This window comes from Anomalospiza imberbis, chromosome 2 (assembly GCF_031753505.1).
Source record: "Anomalospiza imberbis isolate Cuckoo-Finch-1a 21T00152 chromosome 2, ASM3175350v1, whole genome shotgun sequence".
NCBI lineage: Eukaryota > Metazoa > Chordata > Aves > Passeriformes > Viduidae > Anomalospiza > Anomalospiza imberbis.
This window is the reverse complement of record NC_089682.1, coordinates 111248488-111261202: the sequence shown is the minus strand read 5'-3', so window position 1 is coordinate 111261202 and position 12715 is coordinate 111248488. Positions and strand designations below refer to the sequence as shown.

General features: G+C 36.8%; 1 long non-coding RNA gene across 1 annotated transcript; it reads left to right on the top strand.

Moving 5' to 3' along the window:
• Window positions 1-5927: 5927 nt before the first annotated feature.
• On the top strand, window positions 5928-12016 carry LOC137469635 (uncharacterized). Its single transcript, XR_010996622.1, has 3 exons — window positions 5928-8891; window positions 10044-10239; window positions 10928-12016. It is a non-coding gene; the product is annotated as an uncharacterized lncRNA (long non-coding RNA).
• The last annotated feature ends 699 nt before the right edge of the window (window positions 12017-12715 follow it).

Genomic DNA, 12715 nt, shown 5'->3' with positions numbered 1-12715 from the left:
GAGGAAGCAAAATGGATGAGTAATTCCCATCCGACTGGAAGGAAAATCTGAAGTATGGGGAGATAATTGAAATAAATGGCAGATGGCTTGAGCTTGTAAAATGGAAATCCCAATTTTACATGCTATTTTGGAAAATTAAGATTGTTTATGACTGTCTCAGATAATTTAAGTTGAGGAAACAAGAAAGCTAAGTGCTTTTTTGAACTGGAAGTTCATACTGAAAGAGATCTAGGCAAGTGTTTGTACCTATATTTTAGTTAGAGATGTTCTCTTTGAAGAAAACTGAGACACGTGAGCAGAGAAGGTGCTGGCATACTTGCCAATAGGTCCCTCCAGTTTGGGTGGGTAGGGACCTCTCTTTATGGGGTGTACCACAGAGGGTGACAGTCCTGTGGTCAGGGGCTGGTAGCCACCTGAAATTACTGATCACGCTTCCAGTCACACCTGCCCCACAGGCCAGGGCAGCCCTTATCAACTGCTGGAAACAGCAACATTTTCTTCAGTGAGGTCCTTTGGGAATGGGATGCAGGACTCACTCACTGTCCTTTGTGCAGCAGAAGGGGATGCTCAAAAATTACTGCTAAACCCTCCTTCCTCTATCTAAGCCTAAAAGAAACCCTGATTTTCCAGCATAATTTCAGTTTCATGCATTTTTTTACCTGACTAAATTGGATCCAGACCCTATAGAAATGTAGCATGAAAGTGAAGGAAAGAGTTTTCTATGGGAGTTTCTACTTTAACTCTGAAACTGACCTCACTGAAAAAAGTATTGTTGTAATTACAGCTAATGTAAATGGAATTTTTTTTGAGTGTGTGTGTGTTTTTTATGTTGTGGGGTTTTGTTTTGTGTGTGGATTTTTTTGGTTTTTTGGGGGTTGTTTTTGTTTTTGGTGGTTTTTTTTTTTTTTTTTGGTTGTTTAGTTTTTTTTTTTCCTGTCAACAGATCTCCCAGAAGATTTTCTGAGTGGAAATAATTGTATAAGCCACTAGGGAAACCAAAGCTATGAACATCTTACCTTTGTTAAAAAAAAAAGACATAAATACATATATAAAAATATTATATGCATATATACATATATATATTCAAATGTATGCCTCAGACTCTGCAGACAGATTTCACAAGCACTTTAAATCTTATGTCAGCATTAGAATGTCAGCCATAAAATCAAATTATTTTGCTGACCTGCTTCAATTAGTTTACAATGATAATCTGTGTTTACAATAAAACTTCCATGGTATATAACCATAGGAAAGATAGAGCTGATTGCAAAGTATTGATTTCTTTTTCAATAAAGTACTGTGTTTTTTAGTTTTTAGTCAAAACCCAAAGTAATATATTGTTTTGTTTTCAGAAGTCATAAATATGAATGTTAGTCTATAAAAAGCAAAACTTCTATAAGTGCATGGTCAATTTTCATGTGTTTAGTGAAAAAGTGAGCAATTTTAGATTTTTTTTTGTGGGTAACATAACAGCCTTAAGAAAAGAAGAAAACAGCCACAAGAGAAATTGAAAAATAACCTTTTTTTTCCAGTGTTCTTCTGTATGAGTATTTAAAGAGCCTCTATCAAGTCATACCATTTTATCTGATAACAGGACCACCGTTGTTTGAATTTGTGATTTGTACGATTGTGTCTTTGAACTTTCTCTATCAATAAGTCATCTTTAAAGATGCAGATGTTAGCAAGGTTAATATATTTGACCAACATGCTTTTACAATCTCCTATAGAGGCAGAATGTCTGCAGCATATTATGTGCAGTAGAGCATCACAGGCGATTAATATACAGACAGAACTTTCAGAGAAAGGCACTCCTCATTGACTGCTGTACTAACAAAAGAGAATCAAATTACGGGAGCTATCAAACCTTGTGCTTGGGGAGGAAATTTAGCTTTATCATACAGAAATCTAGGGCTGTATACAGTGTAAGGAGTTGATAGCTTCTCCTGAAATATCCAGGTTTGACTATTGTAAAATACAGGAAAAAACTGTTTGAAATTGATTCGTGTAAGAACTTCTGATCCTTCAAAAAAAATTCCTGTGTTGTGCTGTGTAGCTACTGAGCCTATTATAATATGTATAGCACAATCCATCCATTCAGTGAGATGTACTTAAGCTTACTGCAAAGTTATATTAATTAACAAATGTTGTGAGGGCTGAGAAGCAAGAACTTTTTTCCTAGTGAATAGGACTTTTGTTCTCAGATTTTGTTGTGCTCTTGATAAAAGTCTTTTAAAACCTGCTGATAATTCAGATTCAAGTAGTGTTATATTTTATAGCTTTTAAAAATATGACTTTTAACTATGGTTAAAAGTTATAATATACTATTATGCTATTTTTCTGAAACATATTGTGGTCAAAAATACTTTTGCTTTGTCAGAAAGTATAATTTAGTGTTTCCAGCTTGTCTGTTATATATGTGAACATTCATTTAAATTACATGCTGGCTGGATGAGTGTACACAATGCCAAGGACAAATCAGATTGTAGACAAGGCAAAATGAAACTCTGTATACAATATCCTGAATAATTCCACCTCATTCATAGAGCACTGGTTACAGTTTTATCTTCTTCTTAATTTCATTGAGGAATAACTGTGTGGGATTAGATCAAGTGTACCTGATTGCCTACTAGATACAGATGAGAAGAAAAAAGAGAACAAAAACATTAGTAAAGATGCACATGATGTGTGGATAATTGTCTAAAGCACAAAACATTTCACCAGAGCACTAAAGCGTCCTGTAAGATCGGCTTGCCTTCTATTGTTCTTTCCATTCATTCCATTTTACTCTGTTCATTTAGGATTGACCCAATGTGATTCCTATGCTATATATCAATCCTTTAATAAATCTGATTTAGGAAGTTATTTGCAATTTTGCATCTCATAGAAGTATGACATCGGATTTCACGGTCTTATCCTATTTTACGACATGTTCCTGGGTTGCTGTAGCAACGCTGTTGCTATGGATTACACAATGGGAGTCAGTAGGGTCAGCAAAGATCAGAGCCCCGCCATTCTTCATTCAAAGGCAATTGTCCCTGAAAAATGTGACTTACTTCAATATTTAAGGCCTGGGTAGTGATATTAAACCAGAATGATACTTCTGTTAAAAACCCATAATTAACCTTGTCTTCAACTCTAGGTCACACATTAATAGCAATTTCATAAAGTGGACATTCCTGTCTTTCATTCTCAAAAGCCGAGACAGGTTTTAAATAATATGTCTCTTGGAAAAATACATGGGTAATCGTTGCAATTTATTTTATGTCATTATCTAAGCCCTTGAGACCTCACATTCCCAGCTCCTCTCCCTGAGGTAATTGCATACATCTTGGGAATGTGTGAAATGGTGTTAATATTCAGTGCACCATGCCTCTTCAGAGGATCTGCAGGCTACAATGGCACACTGTCTAGATGTTTCTCTGCAGAAACTATGTTTGGGCAAGTGTAATACGAAGCAGTTCTTCACAAAACGGAGTCCTGGAATATTTAATGATTCCCTGGATCCTGACAAAGTTCTTAGCAATTTCTGTTGTAACGGTATCCTGTGGAAATTGGTGGTGCAACTGACACCAACTGATACATTCCATCAATATTTTTTCCTTCATCAAAGAATCTGCAGTATCATTTCTATCTGTAAATTATTCTGTCTAATGCCTGTTTAATAATATTTATGCCCTCTCTGAATATTCAGTGATAAAGAATTATATATAGAGGGATTTTTCAGATTCAAAGCTTTAGGATGCAATAACTGAACTCTACACTCTTGTGTCTTGTATTGTCATTACCTTGTACAAACTGCATGCAAAACAGTACCATCACTCAAAGGCAAGGCAATGAACAGTCAAGTTCTGGGTGCTAAAAACCATTAGAATTGACTTTATTTCCTGTGGAATTTAACTTGAAAAATAGTATGTGACCTAATTTCTTATTTTCTTCCCAGTATCAGTTGAAACTACATAAGATACAACAGCTTCTGTAGAGGTGGAACAAACTTTGTCTTCACCGTATTTTAATGTGTTGTTTCTCGATTAGAGTCTTTGATAAAGAATACACTCCCATGTCTTAAACACGCAGCAGTCAATAACATTTCCTTCTAAAGCAGTTAATTACCTTACAAACTTTTAAAATTAACTGTGAACAGCCCAGAGAACCTCAAGGTGCACACATTTAGCAGAGAAAGCAGCTGATGCATACCACAGATGTGACTTTTAAAAAGGCATAATTTACTTTTCCAATAGCCAAATATATTGTCTGCACAAGAGAAGCAGTACTTACACATTTGTTTGATCAAGCTGAAGCTTTGCCTGTGTTTTTCAAACCCCACCTAACCCAGTTATTAAAAACTAACCCATTCTCTTATTCTCCATAGATCCTGAGCAGCTAACTAAATGTTGGTGACTTGCTGCAAAACCCCCTCGAAAGAGCTCAGAGCACTCAGGATTCATCTCACCCATCAGCTGTGCAGAAATGAAGAGTCTGGTTTAAGTTTGTTATCTAAAATTTCTGTAGAGTAGTGGAGTGAGATATGCCATTCATTCTATTCCAGCAAGATGTTTAGGATGGATAAATTTTGGAGGGGAATTCACAGCCCTTTTGCCCACCTGTACTCAAAAGTGCTATGTAATTTGCTGAGGAAGTACATTTTATTCAGCATATGTTACTTCTGTAATCCAGTCTCCATAGGCTGAAATCCAGCTGTAGGTTTCAGGGGAGATCTCTTTTTGACTCGGTGTTCTCCTTTTCCCCTCACATTTACCTTTCCTGGTTATTTTGGGTATATTAAATGTTGACCTGTGAGTGTTCCTATTACAGCAATACCTTCTTACTACAGCTGAAAAGACAAGGCTTGCTTTCCTCTGAAAAGGTAAGGGTTGTATGTGATAGTAAATTCTGCGAATCTCTATCAGAGGTGTGGCTTCTGTGAGGTCTGGAGGGCTATTTAAAAAATATTTGCCTATCATGAGTTAAAGAAAGCACAGTACTCTGTTGACATTAGTTATGCAGATGAAACATGAAAAATAATTACTTTCTATAGCTACCATTTTTTCCTCTAATTCAATTCAAAAGGGGTATCAGTGACGTGACATGCTCAATTCAGAAATCATATGATGAATATGACTGATGTTGAAAAATGAAGTGATTCAGCACTGGTTATTAGAAACATCGACTTCTAAACAGTCAATTACTTTCTTGGGTAATTCATACTCAGAAACTCAAATGTAATTTTGAAAAATGTAAATTATTCCAACATCACACAGTTAAATGAAAGTTGTTATAACTGAGGGACTTGTTAATGTCATAACATCACACAAACTATTGCACATGGGAAAACAAATTGTTACACATTTTCCTTGGCTCTGAACTTGGATCCAAACTTCAGTCATACGTCAACTCATCTTTTCCAATTAGCAACACTGTTTGGAATGACTTTCCTTTTTTTTTTTATGCAATCATTTTTAATGAACCTTCTGATCAAATACACCTCATTATCTTTCATGAAGAACCGAGACAGGCAAGCTGATTATTTAAAACAGTTAAAACTGCTTTACATTCATTTAGCTTTGATGGGGTAAAAAAATGTGAAGGAAAATAGAAATATTTACTTTGTCAAATTCTTAAAGACCTTTATGCATGTTCAAGTCAGATTATCTTTTGGACCATAGGCAGCTGAATATAAATAATAATTTTTATCTTCAGTTTGTAGAAGGTGATGCACTTAAATATAATACTTTTTATTTCAATCTATTTTTTCGTAATATCCAAACAGGAAACTATCTAGCAATGTATAGAGAAAAATCAGAAGCCAAAGGCAAAGTCTATCACTATTTGATACAGCAGTGTTATTATGTCTAAATTCTCTATTTCTTTTTCAGCAAACTCTTCTTTTTCTTTGGTTTCGTTGTCTTGGTTTTGTAGCAGTCAGCTAGGGTAATTACTGATCTTTCTATCTGGTGAACATCACCTGTAACTCCAAATTAAAATACACCATTGTAATTAGATTTTAAATAAATTTCTGCTAAAAGGGTGAAATGACCAGTTCTTACCAGCTAAATCATCATCATGTTATAATCAGTTTAACCTCTCCTGCACCCTTGTGATTTCTGTAGGAGAATATTTTACAAGTAGACCAATTCACTTCAAAATAAGTAGGCATAGCAGAATTTAGCTCTATGAAAAGTGTGTTATAAATAGGATCTAATTTCTTGTGTGTGTCTCTCCCTCTTTCCCCTCCTCTTCCCATTTTCCCATCTCTTTTGTAATTATCTGAATTTAATTAGAAATAATATAAAATTGAGTCACAGCTTTCCTTTCACCACACAGGTCACTTAATATTGTCCTCTCTTTTTGTGTGTCAAGGGAAGCTGAATGGTATTTCCCGAATGACATTTCAATAGAAACCTACAAATACAGTTTAACAAAGAGATCAAGGGCTACTGTAAGGATGAGGCAGATTCCTTTTCTTTTCTGAAGGTGTGAAGAGTCCCACTAATTACACACCTACATACTTATGCACACTTTTTTCCTCACTGTCCGTGCCTGCTCTTCCATCCTTCCATCACCTCTGTACCGAGGGGGTTCACAGCCCACGCAGGCACCAGGAAGGTATGCTGTTTATTCTCCCTGTAAACAAAGCGTGGGGCTCGTCCTCTGCCAGCTCACTGTTGAGTGAGATAAGCAGACCTCCTATTGCTGAATTATGATCTTTCTTTCAGGCATATGCCCCCAGGATCTATAGCAATCCTTCTAACAGCTTGAAAAATGGAAGTGTTTTCAAAGACAAGCTTGCTGGTACTGAGACTGACAGACTATGAAACCTTGTTGTTATTCACACTCTGAGAAAAGACCATTCCTTGGCTTTCAGCTCGTCTTTTCATCCAATTGTTTCCCTAGCAGTTATTTAAGTGGTGATAACATTTTTTTAATTGCAGATTTAATTACAGGAAAAGTCAATTATCCCACAGGTACAGCATTTTACATAATGAAGGAGCCAATTTTAAAATATCAACAACAGCAACTCAGTTATGGCTCTCTGAAATATTTAGTTCTTGAAATTTAATAGTGTGATTTTTTTCAAATAATCTTTAATATGGACATTAGAAATAGTTTGTTCTATTTAAGATGTTCAGGAGCTGATGATAAAAGTAGCAGCAGCAACTTTTCAGAAAAAAAATATTTAAATTATTTCTTAATATATTTACTGATCTCTGCTTCTGGATCAAATCTTCCACTGATGTAAACCAAGCCAGCTTCCATGAGGGCTGTGAAGTCACCTTTATTTCAAAGCAGCATTCGGCCAATTTTGTCAGGCATATTTCTCAGATTGAGTAAAATTTGTGAACAATAGATAGGAGTACTGAAATATTTGTTCAAACAAAAGTTGCATTGACTTCCTCACATAACAAATACAGTGCTTCACTGAAGTTTCTCTTAAATACAGGTTGAGCCCAAATTTTATGCAATATTGGGCCATAAGTATATTTAGTTACAGCTTTTGATGTTGGTCTCGCAGGGAAAATCCCAGTCATTTTTCAAAATTTTTTCCAGATCACTGCTACAATAGCTGTCTGTTTTTCAATACAGTAAATATTTATAAGGAAAACTGCCTGTTCAAAATAATATAGCAGCTGTCTGCTCCAACATCCCCCTAGTGATTCCCTCCATTACTGTACTGCTGTTGCAGTCAATCATCCTGGTCTCTTGAAACAGCAAAGTCCTCAAAGTCTCTCGTTCACACAGCCAGATATGGAGAAACCTGTTAACAGAGGATCCACTCCTAAGAGAAAAGGAGGAAAGAATAATCTCCAATGAAGTTTAACGCTAGCAAAATGGAAAAATGCCTTTAAAAGCGTTATCGGCACAAGCACTGTGTGAGACACTGCTGGTGGGAATGCAGGACAGATTGAGCAAATGTGTTCAACGTGCATCTACTCAAACAGTAGAATGAAGGGGCCTTGTTCTCCTGTGAAAACCCAAAAATTCAGCTGCAGTTTTGCTATGGGTTTGATGGTGGTAATCCCTGATAGTATATCACGTGATGGGTCTGATGCTCAGCTCTGACTGCCACTACTGCCCAGGGCTGATGCAGTGGGTGCCCTCCTTATTCCTACCACAAGCTGTCATAAGCTATGTGAAAAGCTGGGAAAGTCTACACAGAGGACACTGGCCACAGAAAATACCTTTGCAGTGATCTCAGTATTTGACTTGGACACCTTTGCAAGTCCAGCTCTGGAGCAGCCTAAGGCACCACAGAGCAGACTGGAAGCAGCATGCTCAGGCATGACTGGGCATGCTCATGAAGCCTTTCCCAGCCTCAGCATAAAGCAGTTGAATATAGATTTTTTTGTGAGATCACTGGTGGAAGGTTGTAGTTTGCCTTTGCATCTCCTCAGGAGGAAACTCTCAGTGCTCTTTCAAAAAGAGATGTACAGTGGTGCTTTCTAAGAGAAGGTAAGGTGTCGATTTTTTGTTAAATTAGGGTTCAGAGGTTCAAATTTAATATCAGTCTTTCAGTGTAATAACTTTCTTCTTTCAAAAAGAGGTATAAGTGCTGTGCTTAACCTAAGGTACTAGAGAAAGGACCCCAGACACGGAGTATCTCCCAGTGTTCCTGAGCACTGCTGTTTAGAAGAAGACTGGGTGCATTTCAAGGCTTATCACCTGGACTGCAGGTGAGTACTTCACTGCCTATTTATCCACCTGTTTAACACCAGGTTTTCTTAATAGCCCTTAGGCTTCTTATTATATGGTCTTCCTAGGCAACCCCAAAATGGAAAGTGAGATGGAGTGTGAAAGCTCTCAATTATAAAGACTGAAAGCAAATATGTTTCATTTTTTTACATGGTTCTTTTTACAGTACAGATATGCACCTTCCAGCCATGATTAAGCAACGTGTATAATAATTATTACTTGTTTTCTTCCTGTCTCTCAGTAATTAATGTAGTCAATGCTATGGGCCAAGAATTGTACCTATTATGTCATTTTTTGTTGTACAGTGAAAGCTGCAATGTTGGTCACTCTTGATTAAAAAAATTTAAACCACCGATTTTTTATCACTGCTTTCCTTCTGCTGGCATTGACCATGAAGAAAATGTAGGGCTCTTATCTGAAGCTATGTGGTATTCAGAGGAGTAAGTAAGGGGTAATTATGCCACTAATGTATTTTATGAATCTCAAGTTGAGACCTGAACAGAGACGACAGTAGTCACAGACGTTACAGCAGCCACAGAAATGAGAATTTAGAAGATTACCTTTCCAGTTGTCATTTGGTCAGCATGTTTAGTGGGGTTGCCATAGTTTGAATTTCTAGGCAAGAAAGATGTCCTTTTGCCACTCAAGATTTCAAGGCACAATGAGGTTCTTCTGAGGTTGTTTTTAATTTCTTTTTTAAATTAGTTTAGAGCTTCTAATAATCTCTAAATTATTTCTGCAAAGATATGAGCCTAAAGAAGAGTTAAAGGAATAGTCCTTTAGCCTTTTTATACCATATGGGTTTGGAAAAAATCCTGAAAATGCCCTAAAGTATAGCATTCCTTCCTTCAGAGCATGTTTGAAACTCTGCAGCGATCTTTGGCTGCCCTCATAGTTCTGCCATAGCTGGTGGGAAAACATGGGTAATACAGAAAAATAGACTATAATTACAACTGGAACTAAAAATAACTGATTTTTTTTCTAAATGCAATCTCTGAAAACAATTGCTATCTACATAATTGTGTGTGTGTGTGTGGTGATCCATTGCCTGTGGAAATTCACACAAGAATTTGACTCAAACTAATATTCTAATAAATTCTTCACTAAGAAGTATGCATGCCACATAGTATTCTCTTTCCTGGGACTTAAGAAGTCAAGTGTAAAGAATTTTACAAATCTTTCAAAAGCTTCCCCTGATCCATTGAACTTAAAATAGATTAGTCTCAAGGGAAATGCAACTTTCCAGACACTGCAATTATAGTGAATGATAGCAAGCCAGAGACATCTGTTTAATGGAAACCTACACACCAGTACAGCTAACTACATAATTCACTTTTTCTTCCTCCTTGCAACAGGGATTCTGTCACGTGCTGCTGATCTGCTCAATACCAACATCTCTGCCCAGGCCAAAAGAAAAAAAGAAGTAATAAGAGATGTATTTGACATGCAGTGGGAAAATGAAAAATTACAGGTGATTGAAATTAGCTCTTCACTTACCACAGGGACTTGCAACAGTACACTATGAAGAGACATTTTACTCTGCTTCTGGAGGTAATCACCCAGATATTAATAAAACTGCAATGCAGTGCCTCGAGGACTCAACATCATAACTTTCGCCAGGCAACTTGCTGTAGAGAATAATTATATACAAAGCATGTATTCCTCTCTGCAGTCTTCGAAGCAGTGGGATTAGCTCTTCTAAGCACAAGAAAGCTCCAAATAGAAGCAGTTTCAGGGGATAAACCTAATGCTAAGAATTCCAAACCCTACCTATGCAATGACTAAAGCTCTGCAGCCATACTATGTTATGCTGTACTCCTTCAGTTGTCAGAAAAAAACCCATGGTTTAGGTTCTGCATCTCAAGGAGCATGACTGCCACTTAGAACAGAACTTAAAATAGGCCAGAAAACACTTATAGAGTAGGAAGCACCAGTAAGTTCAGTGAGCCATAGCCAGCTACACACCCCACACTCACTCAGTCACACCAGGTTTCCTCACTGGCTCAACCCCAGGTTTTCCTGGGGTATAGCTTAGTCACAGTTAGAACATGTAATTCAGATTGCTGAAGTGTGCAGAGAAAGCCATCACAGCTGTACTTGGTTTAACACTGGCTTTTAAATGGGCATAGAAGATGGCTTCCCTGAATAGTTCCAAACATGGCTCATTTTTGGCCTTTCTGTGTAGTATTATTCTAATGTTATGTCATGGTGACTTTTTGATTTCTTTACCTTCCTGCAGGGAGGGTGCAGAATTTAGCATGATCCGAGGATCAAACAGGAGCAACTGGTAACTCTCAAAAAAACCCCATTCTTAGGTTAACTTCATTTATTAGAGGAGTATATCCTGAAAAGATCTGAAGCAACTGTAAATTCATAAAGCAAATAATGGAAGAAAGAGGATTCCAGGTAATGTTTTTTGGAGCTATATATCACAAGAAAAACTGTATTACCAAGAGGCTTCCATTGGAAAATTCTTGAGCAAACTTATGATGTAGAACTACTGTTTCTGGAATATAAATTCTCACCTATAGCAGCTCTGAGTACATAAATTTTGTTATGTCAGTGGCTGCTCATAAACCCTCATTATGATTTAGCCTACTCTCTCCTTTATGCAGTAGCCCTTTCCCACTGAATCCTCTTTAAAAATACTGAGATAAGCAATTTGCTGGGAAGTATTAGGAAGTCTCCGTGTTAATATACAGTCCAGAGAACTACTAACCACAAAAATATTAGCAAATAAAAGTGTATTTTCCGGCATGCCAGTTTGTTGGCTTCTCCGGAGACCCATCTCATTTCATGGCCATTTCATGCATAAACTAAAATCATCAGCCATATCTTGGCTCCTCAAGGTGCCCACCTTTCTTCACTCTATTTCTGGACTACTGGTTTTCAAAAGAAGACGCTAATCTGAACTCAGGCAGCAAATAAAGGGAATCAGAAATAATGTTCCCGGGCTTGTCAGTTGATTTTCAGGACTTGTGATTCTACTTAGTTTTTGAGCTTAATGTGCTGCCGTAATTTTTATGATTTTGAGCAAGATGTTTGTAGTCAGGAAAGAATATAGTTATCATTAATCCTGTGCAGCCCTAAAAAATCAAGCTGGGGTGATTTGGCTGCCCAGATTCAACACTGGAGTTTTGGTGTTAATAGGGGAATGTGCTACAGACCCTGTGGTGTCTCCTTAAATCCACCAATGATTTTAGATCTTTCAGAAACAGAGCTATTCAACCAGTGTTTAAATTTAGATATTTAAGTTGTTTGTGTTAGAGGCTGATATTTGAATTCAAACTGAACTATTTTCTCTTCCTTAAAATAATTTAAAATAAAATCTTTATCTATTATCACTATGCCCCTTAAAGTATGCATTTAATGACAGATTTGTAATGCCACGTAACAATCTATTCTATAACTTATATCTAGCACATTTTCTTTTTCCTCAGAGCATCTAAATATGTTTTCTAAATCTTTCAAACCTATTTTCTTCCCTGACCTATATCTTATCAATCTCTGATCCATAACAGTCTCTCACACCTGTGTGGCTTAATCAGAATCTGTCTGGATGAGACAGAAATGTTGCTCCAAAGCTCTTTAATCATTGTATTGAATTAATGCAATTACATGCCTGATGCATTAGAAATATCACCTCTGGTCTCCATATTTGCAGCTCCTTTTGAGCCCTTTGCAGGCTTTTTTCCCCCTTATTGTGGAGGCAGGCTTTCCAGACTCCACAGGCTTATCTGTTAATGCTACTAAACAGAGCAGTACACACAGAGATGTTTGCAGTAGAAAGAAGGAAGAGAAAGAATAAATAGCACACTAGCAAATAAAATAAGTGTTACTTTATTTTCTAAACTAAATGGAGTCACTATATGTATAATTGAAATGGGTTATGTATTCAAGAATGAACTTTCACTGTTTCAATACAACACTCACAAGGTTTGAGATCCAAGTGCTTAGTTATACATTTAAATTGCATAAAGGAATTGTTCCTTGCAATAATGAAACACCGGGATCCGTGCATTTCAAA